The 16,007-nt window shown below is 39.4% G+C and overlaps 1 protein-coding gene across 2 annotated transcripts in view; it reads right to left on the reverse strand.

Moving 5' to 3' along the window:
* atxn1a (ataxin 1a) overlaps positions 1-15,672 on the reverse strand; it is a 130,972-nt gene extending 115,300 nt beyond the window's left edge. The window contains exons 1-2 of one of the 2 annotated variants that reach the window (XM_067426713.1): positions 15,549-15,672; positions 15,367-15,470 (exon numbers count right to left, since the gene is read on the reverse strand). The gene's annotated coding sequence lies outside the window, so the exon portion shown is untranslated. Of the gene's footprint in view, positions 1-9,274; positions 9,450-15,366; positions 15,471-15,548 lie in introns of those variants that run through there. The other variant, XM_067426712.1, reaches the window with a different exon arrangement.
* Between the last annotated feature and the right edge of the window lie 335 nt (positions 15,673-16,007).

The raw sequence follows: 16,007 nt of genomic DNA on the forward strand, positions 1-16,007 counted from the left end.
ACCGGAAACCGAGGGTAACGCAGATATGACGCAATTGACAGGCGACACCCTCAGACGTCCCGGCTCATTGGTTAAAATAGCAATTTTCTCACAATTTACAAATAGTTGGAAACATTTGGTATATTGTAAGAAATCAACTGACCACACCTGGCCTGGTGGTTTTTGGATATTTTACTGCAAAAATACTACATAGTGTACCTTTAATGAACTATTTAACAGACAACCGAGAAACCTTTAAGAGATAGTTCACCCATAAATGGAAATTTCATCATCGACATCACTGTCAAAATTCCATTTTCACCATTTACTCACCTTTGTGTTGCAACACAAGATGACATTTTTAGCAGAACACTGAAGCTGCTTTTTTTCCTACACAGTGAAAGTAAATGGTGACCACAGCTGTCAAGGAAGATGTATTGTCAATAAGGACATGTTTTTTAATCCGTTCACCACACTCAGCTTTAGAAGACTTGCAAAATAGAGGAACAGTTATTTATTATGCTTTTATGGTGCTTTTTTTGGTGTATTTTTATTTTTTTTACTTGCCGGCTCTTTGTCAAGTGAAATCTATTTATATCATGCTTTTTACAATGCGCTTTGTTTTGCAGCTGCTTTATAGGAAATCAAGATTTTAACATTTATGATATCATAATATCTTCAGGTACATCTTTATGCAGCCCAGATTTGCTTTATAGTATACATTGCTTTACCTGAGATATACTATAGAAATCTAGGCTGTGTGATCCCCATTCACTGCAACATTCACAAGTAAACATCTACTTTTCTGTTCCACCGAAGAAAGAAAGTCATACATGTTTTTAACTACATAAGATGAATATGGGCCGAATTTTGATTTTTGACTATCCCTTTCAGGAAGATCCAAAAGAGGGTGCTACTTAAACTCCCCATGAAACCAAAATTGAACTTTTTTGGCTTTAAGTATGAACATTTTAGGTTATCTATAAGCTAGTGTGCTCCAAAACAATGACAAATTTAGCATTTTGAAAACGTAGTCGCTCACTTACACGAATATGGATCAATGATTTCAATGACATAATGATGCACTTTAGCTTCTCGTCAGATTTTCTGTCCAATCAAATGCTCTCTAGAATCTGAAGCATCCCGCCCCCCTACACTGATGCTGAAGCTGCGGCTGAAATCTGTCACTTTAGTCACACAATTACTATTTTTATATGGTGAAAGGCACATAATGCACTATATCAGGGATGGGGAATGATTCAGACAGTGTAAACATGCTTTCCATTGGTTTTTATATTGGATGTCAGGTTTCGCATTAGTGTTACACAGACACAGTCTGCTTCGGACTAGACACGATAATATGCGCGAGTCGGCGGAGACAATTAAAAAAAAAAACTGACCGATGTGAATTCTGCACAGAATGCTATATTTTAAAGCGATGGAGAACACACGAAGGAGAGATGTTTAGACAGACTCGACATTAGAAACAGAACTGACAAGTAAAAGAGACAACACCAGTGCCTTGCAAACTACACATTCTCAGCATGATTATGTTTTGCTTTAGTAACACCTAAATAACACTATTAAATATGAAGAGGAATTATTATTACACTGTGTCCGTCATAAGCTGTAAAATGCAGCTTTGCCGAGCTCAACGGCCATGGCCGAGCTGTGAAACGCCATTGGCTATTTTATTAAGTGGAGGAGCTGCTCGAAATGTCCCGCATTATCTTCCTGTTTCAGAGGAAATTGCATCAGCACATTGAATAACCCTGGGTGTTTCAAGGCACTTCAGTGGGCCTTTAAGGCTTTCAGAAACAGGCCTTTTCCATGACAAGCTTAAAGAGGATTTTCATTGTGTTCTAAACCAGCTGCACATAAGCGTGAAGCTTTGCATGGCGAAAGAGTGGCATCAATAGTTGCTCTACAGTTTGGATATGCCCAGAGGAAGCACCAAGCAAACAGATATCATCGATCATCGATCCCCACACTGACACAGAGCCGGTACACTATTTGCACACTGCCATTCAGAATGTAATCTATCGATTCCTTCTGAGCCCATCTTCACTACAACGTCTCAGATCAGCTGATGCCGCCTTCACGCTCACCTGGAAAGCTGCTACTTCCAAGGCAGGCAGAATGTCACAGAGTTCAAGTAGACAAAACCACACAAATAAACAGTAGATGACCTGATAAGCTTGGTGGATAAACATTAAATATGCCTGCATCGTAGCCTTTGATTTAATTATGCATGATATATGAATTAAATTTACATAAAGCACCCACAAGGCATGAATCATAAGCTTTATATTTGTTGACCAGAACCTTGTCATACAAAATACATTAATATTATTGATATACTGCACTAGAAACAGCAAAATCATTCACTTCAATCTTGGGCTGCATGATATATTGAAAAATCAATATTGCAATGTAGCTTAATGCAATTATCAAACCGCAACGGCTTCGATTTATGGAGTTTCAGAGTCTCAGAGTGACTTGATTCATTTACTGTGAATCGAGCTGCACTGAGACGCTCCGTATCATGAGCTGAACACGTGTGAACATAATGCCGCACTTCACTCTGAAACCACAGCGCATATGTTTGCCAGGAAAAGATGGTAAAAAATAGTGATTTGATGGTGATGCTGAAATTAGATTGTAAATATTAGCTTTGTGTATGGGCTGATGTATTTGTATTACTTTTGTTAAATGCAACAACAAAAAAGTCACAACAGTATTCTTGCAATATTTTGTTTAATATTTGAATAAATAAAAAAATCATATTTTTAGTCATAGTGAATGGGTCAAAATCAGTGAGAATGTGGAAAAGTGGAAAGAATTGTTTAACTGTGTTCAACTTATGGTTCTTGGATATTATAAAGCGTATTCTCCCAAATCGATCAACCAAAAAAATAGTAAAAAGTATTAATAGTATTAATAGTAGCATTTCAGCTTTTTAAAATTATAACACAATCAATCCAATCATTCTAGATTAATTCTTTCCAAATAGAGCTATTCAAATCATTAGGTGAACATTCTGCATTTGTTTTTTCATTTGGAAATATATATTGAAGTCAGTTTTTTTTCCACTCCAATATCGTGCAGGTGCAGCCTTACTTGAATCTACTGCAGCATTGCTTCCCACCAACTTTGAACAACCCAGGTATCCCTTTGCTTGATCATTAAATGTGCTTTTAACTCAAAATTACACTATGCCTGACTTGTAAAAGCCACATGAGTCTATTAAACGGGCATTTAAAAGATTTCAAAATGACTCCTGGCTGTCCAGAAACCACATACACGTATGTGACTCTCAGAGCCGTAGAGCCTGCATATAAATTCTGGAGGCTTGCGTGTGATTTATTCATGCAAGTACTTTATTTTTAACTATGCTCCTAGATGGATGAAAAGATTTATTGATGATCCTGAAGCGCCACACTTTGACAAAAAGAATAAGAGGACGCAAATACAAAATAATAAAAATAATTCAGCACATCCACTGAACAATGAACCGTTTCAAGCACGTTCATCGCATTGTTCAAATGAAAAATAAAAAGCTTCATTCAGGCTATACATAAAGCCATCACGGGGAGTCTAGAGGAAGACGAGCAGCCTGCACGCTGACATCCAGTCATTGGAGAAAGGAATGTTTTTCATCTCGATATCAAAAAAAGCTCTTGAGCGCTGCAGTACAAAAGCAGGTTAGGGATGTGAACTGCGCCCATGGAGGGAGAGCAAATGAATAGAGCTGAGAGATGAAAGAAAAGGGCTATAAAGGTTTGGAAACAGAATTGCTCAATCGATCCCATTCCCCTCCCATTCCTTGCCTCCTTCTCCTCACCTCATACTCTTTCCCTGCTGTGAGACTTTGACACTGTGAAAGGACGTTGAACTCCTGCACACTCCGTTCAGATGGGGTTCTAGCATCTAATCACAAGTGGACAGAGATAAATACAGGTGTAAATGGGGTCACAAATGTTTTGTGTTCGAATCTCTCACATCACATCCAGAGGCAGTCAAAAACGCATGTGACTACATCGCATTTGTAGTGTAAACTCTAATCCGTTCTGAGGCGTCAGGGAAGCAGTGAAGGACCGCCTACCCACCTGTCAATCAACCACTGTGCTATATCAAAGGATATTTCTTAATGCATGTCTTATTGTGTACAATTCCTCAATGCATCATTTTTAAAGAGGTGGTTCTGTGATTTTTTTTCCAGGCTTGGTTGTGTTTATGGGGCACAGTATAACATGTCTTAATACTTTTTTTTTTTTTTACGCCATATTTTTCTTATATTATACCTTTATTCCACACCGCTGTCTGCACTGTCCTTTGAACGGCTCGTTTGCTTCCTGCTTCTATGAAGCCCATCCCTCCGAAAAACGCAATGGTCTTAGATTGGTTAGATGGCTAAATGTAGTATCATGGATTTTTATTGGCTGAAGTGCCAAGCAAAGGTTGTCCGGAAACGCCACGCCCCTTACCATTATGGGCAGAAGCCACATCTGTGGTGACTAGCAAGGGTTTATGATGACACCAACCCGGGAAGAAGCTTGTTGTAGTCCAGCCCGGCCGTTTTTGTAGGCAATAAACTGCCATAACTTTAAAAGACAATATCTCCGTTTGCATCGAATTTTCAGAGCTGTACATTTTCAGATACTGTTTATGCTCAAGCAGCAACATTACACACTAACTAAAGTTAGAAAAGTGAATTCGCAACCGCCCCTTTAATTATTTTTGACCTCATAATCTTTAATCAAAATGTCATGAATGGAATTTGGGGCAAAATTATGAATTTCCCAATCATTCCGTCTGCATAAACGCTGTCCCTCTTTTACAAATGACCACAAGCTCACATTTAGTATCTCCCTCCATCCAATCAACAACAAAAGTTTCATAAGTCACAATTTTTTGCTAACCATTTTATAGTCTAAAGAACCTTTTTGCACTACAAAGAACCTTTTGCGCAATGAAAAGCTTCTTTAGATATTAAAGGTTCTTCATGGAACTATACACCCTGCCAAATAACTATTTAAGAACCTTTATTTTTATGTGATGCAATGTGATGAAAATATCAAAATGAATTCGTTTACAAATCAGACACTACGGTAAAGGTGTTTTGATGTCATAATAACATAGCATTGTGCAAGGAACTGTGTGAAAATAAGGCTTTATTAATCGATAATCATGATTTGTGTGAAAGAATAACAAGTTGATGGTATTTACTTCAGTGAAACTGCAGCGAACTGCTAGCCTGACAAACCAGACCCACATCAAGATGTTTGGTCTGGAAACTCACCATAGACAGGGCTCAATCTGAGGGGCGGGATAAACGGTTGTCTTTCAAACTCCCTCTGCACGCGATAGGATAGCGCTACAACCAACCAGAGCAACGAAGGTGAAACAGAGCTCGCTGACTGATTAAACATTCGCCGTATCGGTCGGCTAAACTACGAACACATCTTCCCTTTTTAAGAATGACTTCAGTGCCGTTCTTTGTTCTTTTCTCAGAGGAAAGCTTAACTCCAAGTCTTCGAGTCGCGGTCAGAGCTAATTCGAAAGACCGCCGCCGTTCGCCAGTTTCTGTGTTTACTAGAAGCACGCAAACGCAACTCGGCCGTCGTCATTATGGCCCCGCCCGCCGACTCTATACATGATGTGATTGGGCCGTCCAGATTTTGAGGAACACAGCTCAGAAGGGTATTGAGAGTTCCTAGACGACACTTGCGGGCAAATTAAATTTGCTGCCGCTAGGGTGCGTCTAGATTTCTAGGCTAGCGAACTGCATGTATTTCTGCAAAAATGTAGGTACTAGGTAGGCATGCATGTCCAATGACCATAGGTTAAAAATGTACAAAATACAAAGACTTAAACTTCAACAACTGGACTCCTATTTGCAGCTTGAAACTTTTGGACACCAATGACTTTCATTGTATAAACAGCTGAAACATTCTTTAAATATCATCTTTTGTGTTCTGAAAGAAAGATAATCTGAATGGGTGGACTATTCCATTAAAATAATGCAAAGAATTCTACACAAACATCATGTGTGTGTGTGCCGAGATTAAAACTAAAAAGTATTTATGGAACATGCTACCAGGTGTGAACCGCAACAGATGGCCAATCTGCAATCATTCTGTGATCAAAGAACCAAGGCATATTTCAATACCAGGTGTAAACAAAGACTCCATGGACACAGAGACCATGCACTGTCCTCCCTCAGATTTCAAATCACAGAAATGCAGCCATAGGCAAGAAGGTTAGAGCTCAGAGAAAGACATTAATTTGCCTTTTATGCTGCAGTACAATGCGGCCCAAGTCTCAAGTTCATGCATACCTGCGAGGGAGTGTACTTTAAGAGCTTGCCTGGATAGGTCTAACCTGAGACTTATTTTCCAGCAAAGGGTGAAACAAGGTTGACTTAGGCTCCACCCCTCTGATGTGTAAACAAATTTCTTGTCCATCTGGCCCTACTCACCCATTGGCTGATACTGGCCCTGTCAATCACAGCAGAATTATGCAAGCAGTGTCTGCAGGTGGAGGTGTGTCCTTCTGTTTCCCTGGCACTCAAGCGTGTCATATTAGCCTTGCCTGCATCTGTCACAAGCTCATTTGGGTTCATCAAACTCAACTCGCCGTGGTAGTTTGAACAGCGCAGCCAGCTACCAAGGAGAGGCAAGAATGGGCACTTCATAAGTGGCAGGTGTGTGTAAAACAGAACAAATGAGCAGACGCATAGTGCACTTGTGATAAGGCCATACTCGGCGTCTTAATTACTGTTCATTAGCATTTAAAAGTAAGTGGTACTGGGGCCGTCAAACAGATTTGCTTACTGAGTTATAGCACTGAGCAATTCACCACCGCACAAATCCCTCTGAAAAAAAGCATTCACTGCATAATCAGAGCAGACAGCTAAGTCCCCAGGTTGCAAAGGGCAGCCCATACCATTTGAAATGTTTTACAACCACACAAAAAAGGGGAAACACTAATCCACTCGCTCTCTGAAACAATAGGATTTTCATTAAAAGCGCTAGGGTTTCTTAATCATCCAAGAGCCTTGGAAATGTACACTAATAATAAGCATGAAAAGCAAACGTGGTGGCAGTACTCTGCAGAACACGGAGAAACTGTAGCCTGGCGACCCATGCAAAAAAATCTGCCTTATTTATTTGAACATGCTGGTCTTTCAACATTCAACGGGAGAATATTTCGCTCTATAAATTTCATTTCGCACTACGGCTGTCTTCTTTCTTTGCCTGTTTATGGCATGCAAATTCTAAAAGGGAATTAAATATCTTCAAAAACTGAAATCAAAGGGAGATGTTTTCTATTTAAACAGCCCTTTGGGAGTAACAATGTTTCCAGATGGAATTTTTTTGCTTCACATTAGCTGAAAATGTCCTATAAGCTATAAATCTGCACACAACTAAATCTATATACATAGAATAGAATAGAATAGAATAGAATAGAATAGAATAGAATAGAATAGAATAGAATAGAATAGAATAGAATAGAATATGCTGCATTTGTCATATTAGCCATAAACCTATGCACAATAAAGTCTATTTAAAAGTGAAAACTATACAATACCTTGCATGTTATAATATAGTATAGTATAGTATAGTATAGTATGTGCATTAACTGCTTTGCATACCTGTGAACAAACATCTAGAAATTTAGTTTAATTTAGAAAATTAAACATGAAATAAAATGACATACATTCCAGTAGCCTATATTTAAGCATACACAGTACAACACTATAAAGTATAGTAATATAATACATAAGCAACTGTCCCACATGCCATAAACCTGTGCTCCATGAAGTCAATTTAAAAGAAAACACTACATAATTTGTATAGTATAGTATTGTATAGTAGTATGTGCATTAAATACTGTGTAAACATGTGCACAAATATCTAAATTATATTTATAAACTAAAAACTAAAATCAATAAAAAATGGCAAATTCCACTACAATAAAGAATAGTAGTATACATAACCATAAGCCATAGTCCTATCCACAATCAGCTCATCTCAAAAGTCAATACAATGTGTTACATAGTATAGTGTAGCATATAATAGTATCCTGGTTTACAGTAAGGTCAAGGTAACTGTCATATGACAACGTGCCATAAACGGTTGCAAAGTAACCTCCATTCAAAATGATTAAGGCTATTTGCACAATATAGTTTGGTACAACTGCTTGTAAACTGTACAATCTCAAGACTACACGTCGCATACTATATTAATAAACAGAACATGCAGTACAGTATTGTGTGTGACATCATGATACTGGCCCTAACGAAAGGCTATCTTAACCAACTGTTTACATAATTAGCGCTAAATTGCACCGTTTATTTAATAAAGCAACAAAACTAGGCAATGCATGTCGGTCACAATGCAGAGCACCCCATCAGCCCTGCCAATACATGAAATATACACAGCAACAGCTCATTATATAACCAGTTGGGATGAACCGAGTGACATCACGACGGGATACACTCAATGGCTGCGTCTCCAAACCTAGTAAGGCTGCCTACCTAGACAGCAGTATTGGAGTCCATTCAAAACGCGCCAAACATATCCCACTGCGTTTTAGGAAGCATATCTTATGATGCCCAAAAACGACGCTCACTATATTAAAACACAGTGACAGTGAAACGGAGATACATTTGTTGTAGCCTACTATCAGCACGCTATTATCAATTAAAAAGACACTTGCATACATCGCGTCGCTGTAGATTAAACGGTGCAAGGGGTTGAAATCGCAACTCTAGTGCGACTTACTAAAACTTCCGCGATTGTGTTTTCACATCAAAAGCCTTCTTGCAACAGTGTTGACTCAGCAGAAGTGCGCGCGGATACGGCGAGTGACAGAGTCTTTAAAAAGTACAGCTGACTGCTCATTAATCCACCGGTGAATTGATGTTTATAAGTCTATCTGGAGCGATGAAAGGAGGCGGGGTGGCGCAGTTACTCCAACCCCGGCGAGAGCGCTCTCCTCTCGGGCTTACAGCTCGCAAGTAACCGCCCCGCTTCCCGTACGCTACTTCAAAGTAGTTACATAATTTTTTAATCGAGATGACAAACAGCATCTCGTACATATCTCCCGGTCGAAAGCAGACAGGATGACATAGTAATTAGTGCTAATGTCACAGTAAATATTTACAAGGGTTTAAATAAACGTCACTCTAGCTGTTCCTCCTGCGTCTTTTAGTTCCCAGCCATTTTTCCAAGACCACAAGCAAACCCAAAAGACAGTTTGTGCTGGTTAAAAAAATGCACGGACTTACTGTACGGTATAACGGGCAGGGAAGCGCGAGGCTCTCCGTGTTGCCAGGGTTCCTTGCGTTCTCGCGCACTACCGGTGGAATCGTCTCCCCTCCGCTCGTACAATGATGTCTGCTGCAGCCCGAGCTAATAGCTCTATCGCTCCGTGCCCCCACCTCTAGTGAGTGAGTGTGTGTGTGTGTTTGACGGAGGGAGTGAGTGTGTGGAGGCGTGCGTAAGAGTGTGTGTGAATGTGTAATCCAAATATGGAGCAGTTGGCCGGCCCAGTTAAAAAGAAGGGGTGGGTGTTTCCATTAAAAAGTATAGAAAAACATAATGACGTTTCTGGCTCCATAAACAAATCGTATTTTAGAATAAAAACGTATTTAGTGTAATATTAGGCTACATGTAATTTGGTTTCTCTAATCTAAATGACAGGGCAGCATTCCGCTATACAACGCTGGGAAGTTGCACCACATTTTCAATTCGCTCAGAACAGGGATTGGGAAATTGAAACGGAGTGAAGCTGAAGTAGAGTGATTATAGAACGCTAAGAGCCATAAATCTCTGTCACTCTGCTCCGCTCAGCTAAAGTGATCCAGACCGGATTTTAGCCTGTGCATTGTGCAAAGCTATACAATGTGGCTTCTTTTGGAACTTTTCCAGCGATAGTTATTAGAACAAAATGTTGTTGTTGTTTTCTGAAATTTAAGTTGCTCACTATTAATTTCTTGATTATATTTTTTTTTCTGAAAGCAACATAACACCTAGAAGAAGAAAAAAAGCACATTTGTGGAAGCTTGTTTCTGCCACAATAAAAATTTGCTCAGAATTGCATGATATTAGCCTGACAAGCCAGACCCACATCAAGATGTTTGGTCTGGAAACTCACCATTGACAGGGGTCAATCCGAGGGGCGGGATAAACGGTTGTCTTTCAAACTCCCTCTGCACGAGATAGGATAGCGCTACAACCAACCAGAGCAACGAAGCTGAAACGGAGCTTGTTGATAGATTAAACATTCGCCGTATCCGGTCGCTTAAACTCTGAACACATCTTCCCTTTTTAAGAATGACTTCAGTGCCGTTCTTTGTTCTTTTCTCAGAGAAAAGCTTAACTCCAAGTCTTCCAGAATCGCAGTCAAAGCTGATTCGAAAGACCGCCGCGGTTCGCCAGTTTCTGTGTTTACTAGAAGCACGCAAACGCAACTCGGCCGTCGTCATTATGGCCCCGCCCGCCGACTCTATACACGATGTGGTTGGCCCGTCCAGAGTGAGGGGAACACAGCTCAGAATGGTATTGAGAGTTCCTAGACGACACTTGCGGCCAGATTAAAATTGCTGCCGCTAGGGTGCGTCTAGATTTCTAGGCTAGCATGATATATCTAAAGTCGCACATTATAAAATCAGAATTCAAAGTTATAAAGTTAGAAATGCAATTTATAAACTCAAAATTGTAAGAAAAAAAAAAGTTGCAATCATCTTTTTAATTGTTTTATTCCATGGCAGAAACATCTATAGTTATCTGTGGCCCTGTATTATTATAGCATATAAATAACTGAATTATCCGCATAATTTTTTCCCCCCAGTTCAGCCTGAAGTAGTGGACTCCCTCGGTCTCTCAAGCTAATACGGAATTATTTTAAACTGCAATTCATCGACTGGCCACTAGGGCTCCAGAAGGGAGCAGAATCTCATTGAACACCATATAGTAAAATTCCCGATTACAGCAGGAAAAAAGAAATCTACAGCCTGGTACAAATTGTGGTTTTGGTTTATGCGGCTAATTTTGCCCTTCATGACAACTCTGAGGGGGGTGCATTTTTTTATAACTCATTCGTTTACATTATATAAAGCCTTAAAATTCTGCATCATTAAGGGCGTGGTTACATTGAGTTACAGGTGAATAGCCATTTATCCGCCGTCATTGCGTCACCTCAGCTCCGCCCACATCGCGCCTCTTTGACAATTTTCTGTTATCCGGGCTAGACGTGCGAAGACACGCTGGCAGGATACGACAACAGCCAGCTCATCTCTACTTTACACTTCAGAACGGCTTATCGGAATCCTATGGGTGACGTCACGGACATACATCCATATTTTTTACAGTCAATGGCCCGAACCTGTTGCCAATTTCATCAACCAAAAAAAATTCAGACTTCACGGACTCAATTCAGCCTTCAGGAATATCATGAATGGACCTGATCACAACAAACAGTAGTAATAGGCAATCTTTCATAATGTGCAAAGTTATAGCCTATTAACATTAAAGTAAGCATGAAATGGAAGTTGCGATATTGCTTTTCTTCCCTATTGTGATATCCGAGTGAAACGGCTTCCCGAACAAGGGGAAAAAATGAGGGCAGGACTTCATTTTGTCCATCAGGAATTGATTGGATCGTTGGATCACTGGTAAACGCATAATCAGAGAAGAAAAGTCACTTCAAGTGGGAGGGAAAGTTTACAAGGGTACATCAATAAAAAAAGAAATGCATGGATAAATCATTTAAAATAAATACTGCAATATTCCATAAAATAAATATAATAACAAGAACTGACCATTTTGATTTCATGGTGACTTTAAGGTTAGGGTTAGCTTTAGCATTATATAGACAATTATCACTGTGATTGACATGACCAATGAAATAGAAGCGGCAGTGGGGTGGAGTTTCCGCTAAGCTGGTTTGGGGGGGCATATTATCCACTTAATTAAAATGCAGAAGTAAACCATTTCCTGTGAATGCGCAAGACTTCCGATTCATTAGCAGCAATAGGTAAATAATTAAAGTGCAGTAAATAATAACACTATTTTGTCAATTTACAACATCAAGAGACTAAATAACTGCAAAAATATCTGGAAGCAGCTGACACTGGAAGCCTTGCACATTCATGTTGAAATCAAGTGTCACACAATTCCTGAAAAATGAAGCCAAACCATTTCGATCACCCCAAGTTGTGGGATGCAGTATAGCTCATAAACCCCGCCCTCTCCATGTAATCGGATGGAGCGTGAGACAAAATAAAAAATCAAATTAAACTTTGAAAGTTTTTTAGTTTGGTTTTAGTTAGTTATTTGATGCTATAAAAACGGGGGTCTGACGTCATGATTGACAGTTTGTGAAGAGTGAAGTAGTCACTGCAGAACCAACTTTTTTCAAAATTTCCATTAGCAGATTGGAGCTTCAACTTAGTTTCTACATCTCCATAACTATTTCACACCAAAATAATGAATTTTTATGCAGTAAAGTGAACTAACGGACTCTGTGGGAGTGTGGGCGGGGCCTTGATACCGCGCAGACTCCAAGATGTCAGCGCCATATTGGGACATTGGCGGCTTCTCTACCAGAGAATGAAGCAGTCATCCATCTTTTATACACTCTATGTTTGGTATGGCCGAGCCTGTGTAAATAGTCAAATTAAACTAATTATCTGTTCTTCTTAATTAGAACATTCTGTTTCATCCAGAAAATTGTTAATTGTTGTTAATTTTGCTATGACATACCTGTAAGTATGCTCGTTTAAGTAACAATGGTAGTCTATAATATTTTCTTTGAAAATGTACTCTTGCAATTTAAACCCCATTACGAAGGTGAATAGAATTAGACTAAATGTTAAACGCATGCACTCACATACACAGGCACATTGTGGTCAGTGTTTGGGAAGGGACTTTCCAGAAGAGTTTGCGCCTGCGTTTCTATGGAGACTATAACATACCCATCCTCCACCCTGAAATACATCAGCATATCAACACTATTATTTAAGAGTTTCAGCGTACAGCATTTGGTCAAGAAGTTTTGCATGTTCAAAACCTATAAATACAACACTTGGGAACATTGTTAAGACAATCAGATCTTTAGGAATAACCGCAGTGCTCATTATCAAAAAAGAGTGTGAGAGATAATTCAGACATATCATATGTAACAAACCAATATGATTTTCTTTCTTCTGTGAAACACAAAAGGTAATTTTCTGAAGAATATGATGACTGCTCTTTTCAGTATAATGAAAGTGAACTGGGCTTATCAATTCCCAAAATGACAAAAAAGCAGTATATTGCAAAAGTACAAAAATAAGTTTGTGAAAGGTACAGACTGAAACTTGTGTGGTTATTTACTGATAATTGTCTTCAGTGGAGCACAGAAATGAACGAGAAAAATGGTGCATTATCACAAAATGACACTGAATACTGTCATTAAAGCGGCAGGAAACTAATGGTAAAATACTTAAAGGCCCTGTCCTAAAAGGAACCCTGAAGCCCAAAGTATACTTTGTTCGTCCCAGTCTGCGCACGTCCGCACACCCTGTCCTGGTGTGCAGCCACATTTTTAAGACTGTGCGGACGTTGCGCATACAACAGCGCATGAGCAAGTTAAATAGAAGAGTCCACTAGGTGGCAATAGGCACGGTGTGCAGTCGTCGAAGAGAGTATGGAAAGAGCGATTCAAAAACAACATTCTTGAATCAGAAAGAAAACACTACAATAGAAGGCGAACTTGACTAACATTTATGCAAAGTTTATGCGCGGTTGTTTCTTCTGAGCCTGATTCTGCCAAGCGTATGTCCTTTTGACGACACAACACAGTGCTGCCCTCCGAATGTCTGATAGAGTATACATTTCTATTTACTGCGCATGTAAATCCGCAAAACTCAAAACACATCTTCCCTTCTTAAGAATGACTTCAGTGCCGTTCTTTGTTCTTTTCTCAGAGAAAAGCTTAAATCCAAGGCTTTCAGAGACGCAGCCAAAGCCGATTCGAAAGACCACCGCCGTTTGCCAGCTTATTTGTTTTCAAGTAGCACGCAACTCTGCCGTCATTATTTTAAGCCCCGTCCACCGACTCTATACACGATGTGATTGGCCTGACCAGAGTTTGGTTTTTCCACCTCAGAAGTGTTTTGAGAGTTGCTAGACGACACTCGTGGCAGATTAGATTTGCTGCCGCTAGAGTGCGTCTAGATTTCCAGGATAGTTGAGTATACTTTGAAAGCCGTGCGGACACGACTGCCCATGAGATGCAGAAATTGAAGTATACTGTCTTCTTTCGGCCAAACACAATCAGAGTTATGTACAAATATCCTGTCTCTTCCAAGCTTTATAATGGGAGTGAATAGTAACTGAGATTTTGAAGCCCAAAAAGCACATTCATCCATCATAAAAGTAATCCATACGACTCCAAGGGGTTAATAAAGGTCTTCTGTTTTTGTAAGAAAAAAAGCTTGGGTTAGTCCACCCAAAATTAAATTTGTCATTATTGCCTAATGTCGTTCCACACCCGTAAGACCTCCATTCATCTTCGGAACACAGTTTAAGATATTTTATATTTAGTCAGAGATTGTAAGCAAATGTATGCACAGTTGCACATTATACTGTCCATGTCCAGAAAGGGAATAAAAACATAATTAAAGCATTGTCTTCTCTTCCTTGTTTGTGTTCAATCCTCAAATAAAGATTTGAACGGTTATGAATCAGCGAATTGATTCATGATTCAAATCGCCAATGTCAGGTGATTTCAGCCGTTTGACACACAATCCGAATCATCAAGTGTGTGTACACTTGGATACACTCTCAGACTAAATATAAAGAAAACAGTGCTATCAAAAAAAATAAGAAGAAAGTCATACACACCTAGGCTGGCTTGAGGGGGAGTAAATATGGGCTAATTTTTATTTTTGGGTGAACTAACCCTTTAACAGACGTGTGGTGGCCAATGAAAGTTCAAGACCTTAAGTGCATATAAAGTGTGCCATTTGGGACAGGGCTAAAGACTGTTGCTGAGGATAAGAGCTTATATTTGTATGTGTGCATGAGTGAGTGGTAAGGCCGCTCTCTGTGGATGAGCTATTGATCTTCTGTGAGGAGGGCACGTTTAGGCCTTTCCCTGTGGGCCTGCTGCTGTTTACAGTTAGTGCCCTAATGATCAGCCACTGCTTCTTCAACCCACATTCACATGCTAGATCACAATCATACATCGCCTGGCAAACAAAAACATGCAGCCTTATTCAATATGAAAATGAGAGTTGCGGTAGCATTTTAACATTACACCTTTTCTGAAAAACGACAGACTGAGTTGTCTGTACCTGTTTTCGCACCACACCCAAACACTGCTCATATCTACCTGTCAAATCCACAACACAGTGTGCACAGCACTCCTCCTTCCCCTGGCATGTCAGATGTTCATCTTTATATCAGCCACGCACTTTATGCCAGTCCGCTCTCCGCCTGCAAGCACAGTCACGCTCGGTAGGCATCTTGTCAAGTTGTATTCACTATGATGGAAGGACGTGTTGATTCCCATACCTTTTTTCTGCTGTATTGTCACAGCAGAGCTGTCTTGAAGTTGAATAGAGTTTGGGTTGTCTGAGGAAAAATGTGTGCAGACTATGGGAAATGGAAAAGAGCTGTTTCTAATTCTAAATTGATTTCAGCAAGACGTCTGCCCTCTACTGGTCAAAGAAAAATATATAGTGTCATGCAAGCCTATGAAATAAGTGATTTTCTAAAGGTAGCATTTAAAATATATATATTGTGAAATGTGAGTGATGGGTCAATGAGAAATAAAAGTGTTACAGCAAAGAGATAATATTAAAAAAAAAAAAGTACTCTTTGTATTCATGCTGATTTCCAATGGTTTTGAATTATAACATTATAACACACTGTATATTTGCCTGCCTTATATATAATGCGTATTTTAGCTTTTAAATATACTTTTTAAGTTTTTTTATGAACCATTAATTCATAAATATCAGTTTTTGAGGA

This window comes from Pseudorasbora parva, chromosome 19 (assembly GCF_024679245.1).
Source record: "Pseudorasbora parva isolate DD20220531a chromosome 19, ASM2467924v1, whole genome shotgun sequence".
Lineage (NCBI taxonomy): Eukaryota > Metazoa > Chordata > Actinopteri > Cypriniformes > Gobionidae > Pseudorasbora > Pseudorasbora parva.